The sequence below is a fragment of the Hippopotamus amphibius genome, chromosome 2 (assembly GCF_030028045.1).
Source record: "Hippopotamus amphibius kiboko isolate mHipAmp2 chromosome 2, mHipAmp2.hap2, whole genome shotgun sequence".
Classification (NCBI taxonomy): Eukaryota; Metazoa; Chordata; class Mammalia; order Artiodactyla; family Hippopotamidae; genus Hippopotamus; species Hippopotamus amphibius.
In genome coordinates, this window is record NC_080187.1 from 102215381 (window position 1) to 102218465 (window position 3085).

Consider the following 3085-nt stretch of genomic DNA (forward strand, 5'->3'; position numbering starts at 1 on the left):
CACACACCCCATCAACAGCAGCCTCGCCCATTTCACCCCCACCTTGCCTGCACCGCACCTCACCTTCCCTCCCTCAGCACCCCTACCTCTCTCTAGCCCACCCGGTAGCCCGGAGGCCCTGTGAAGGCACAGACCCGGCTCTGCTCCCTGTGCGTCTCCAGATCTGGAAGGCCGCACCCCGGGGCAGCCCAGCAGAGGAGGAGCGGGCCTTCCCAAGAGCACGTCATGGGGGGGGGGGGGGGGCAAACACTTGCCAGGGAGGCTGAGGTGGGGGGCGGGGGAGGAGGGATGCGGAGCTCTGAGCGGCGTGGGACATGCCGGAGGGCGGCTGCAGGGCTGCAGGCAGAGCCGCTGCTCCCCACACACAGAATCCCTACACGGCTCAGCCCTCACTCTCCCCCTGCCTATCACGTCCTCCGGATGCCCCCTGTGCAACCACAATGGTCCGGACCTTGAGCCTTAGCGTCACAAAGAACTGGCTCTGACGCCTGATGGCCGTATAACCGGGGGCAAGTTATTGAGCATCTAACCTGTGCAATGAGACTGATAACAGCACCGAATGGGGGCAGGGCAGTGTGGGGAGCAGCCAGTGAAAGGAGGCTTGTAAACAGAGGACCCCTCAGCCGTCAGTTGCCCACAGGAAGCTTCTCCTCACCTTTTTATCCTGGTGTCATCTGCATCCTCAGGAACCCCAACTCCCATCAGCGTGGATGTGGCCCCATGTGGTCCTGAAGCCCAAACCCCAGCGAGTCCTAAGGAGACTGAGCTCCTGTCAGCAGAGACGCTGACCCGGACATCCCAGCGAAGCCCCGGCGGTGCCTGAGGACGCACAACCCCTCTCACCTGTGCTGGGAGCCCAGGTCTCTTGGACCCTCGCGCGCTGTGGGTGAGACGCGGGCTCGGCGCCACCGTGTGGTCAGTGAGGGAAGTGCAGGCCGCGCCTCCCTCACAGGTGATGGAGACAGCGCTCCCGCCCTCAGACCTGCGGAACCCGTTACCCTGCGCAAATTCAAACTGAAATGGAGACCATATCCCATAACTCCTCCAAAAAGAGTTAACAAACAATTAATTGGAAACCATTTGGCGTGAAATGAATGCAGATGCAAAGTCTACAACTTACACCAAAATCACTCAAAAATTATTCATAGATAAATTTTACATTCAAAATGATTCAAAATTATAAGAGGAAACAGAAAAACACATGAGCTTGGGTTTGGTCATGTATATCATGAGCACTAAGTTTTTATTATATTTTTTATACAGGCACACCTTAAAATTTTTAAAGGTTTTTGGATGTGGACCATTTTTAAAGTCTTTATTGAATTTCTTACAATATTTAAAAACTATGGACTGCTTCACCAATTTGAGTGCCTTGCACAGGGGCCATGCTCATCCTCGATGAATCATTCCAATTTTAGCACATGGCTGTGGAAGCAAGAAACACGGGCACTGAGTTTTAACACACAACACAGAAAGGGCCACCCACAAGAAAAATAAGTAATATTGTGAACTTTATAAAATTAAAGATTTCTACTCTGTGAAAGACTTTATTCAGAAAGTCAAAAGACAAGTCACAAAATGGGAGAAAAATATTTGCAAACACATATCTATTAATGGATTTGTCTCAAATATACAAAGACCTCTAACACCAATAACCCCATTAAAATTACGTAAAGAACTAGACACCTGGCCAAAAAATATATACAGATAGTACACACATATATGCTCAACATCATATACCGTCAGGAATTACCAGTTAATACAGCAATGATACATCACTGTTCACCTATTAGAACTGTGACCTGAAAACTGGCTTCCCCTCTTGGTGGATGCCAAGCCAGAAGACACAACTGAGCCAAAGATGGGGAGAAGGAAGGATTTATTACTTACAGCAAGTGAGGAGAACATTGGGAATCTTTCCCAAAGCAATGTCTCCCTGAACAGGAAAATTGGGGAAGTATTAAAGTGAGGATATGTGCATATTCATGAAGGGGCTTGGGCAGTCTGTAGAGTCCAGACTTCAGTTGCTTGAAGTCAGGAGGGTAAGAAAAGGTCAACCTCATCCCTTCGGTTCCAGCTGACCTGGTGGTTGAGCACTTCAGGCTAATCTTTACATTGAAAGAGAACGGGGAGTCTTTGCAACTGGCATGCTATCTTTGCTATTGTTACTTCTTTTGCCTGATTAATAGTCATTTGTTTCTGTGTTCTTTTTTTTTTTCCTGAAGATATTAATTACTGAGACCTGTTCAAGGGCAAGCATTGTGACCAGGCTAAGGTCACAAAGTGGCTTGGGCCAAAAATGGATTCTCTTCTGCCAAGAAGGTCACGACTGGTTTTGTTCCTCTGGGGACACCTTAGCCTATCTGCTTAAAAGATTCCCCCTTGAGCTATTTCACCCCCTAGTCTTGAGGGGTATGGTATTTTTTGTATATTCTTACAATGTCAGTTACTTAGCCGTTAAGAGAGATTGAACTGCTTATCCACACCAAAAACTGGATGGCACTCAAAAACACTAAGTAAAAGTGTCAGATGTAAATGTGTACATTTTGATTTCTTTCATTTTTATCAATTTCAAGAACTGGCCAAACGGATGTATGTTTATACAAATCAAAACAGAGTCCGCATATGGTGGGAGTAAGAAGGTAGATTCCTCCCTAAGTTTATGAAATTCTTTAACCATAGCCCTCAGTTCACTCTTTGACCAAGGTGTGAAAATGCCTGAGCCAGTTAGTTTGCAGCCTTGGTTAGTTTTGTTGTAAGTGATAGCTGTGTAATCGTCCTTCAGAGTAGGAATGCAGCTCGGACAGAGAATCAGGGAAACGTGAGTCCTCGGGTGAAAATGGAAAGGGGGGAGCAGTAGGGTTCACACCAGTCCCTTGTATTTTGTTTCAGGTACATTTCACATCTGTAATTTTACATTAGACTTTTGTAATGAGCCATTTAATGAAGCTATTGGGTTTCTTGGAGCCAAACCAATCAGCTTCCAGTATATCCAAGATCTTCATGCACAGCAACTAGCCTTTACTTAATATGTACCCAAAGGCTCCCACTTGACCCAGTCTAGCTCAGATTGGCCCCAATTTGA

The 3085-nt window shown here is 47.0% G+C and overlaps 1 pseudogene; it reads right to left on the reverse strand.

Moving 5' to 3' along the window:
• Positions 1-1339: 1339 nt before the first annotated feature.
• LOC130847330 (U6 spliceosomal RNA) lies at positions 1340-1439 on the reverse strand (annotated as a pseudogene).
• Positions 1440-3085: the final 1646 nt, after the last annotated feature.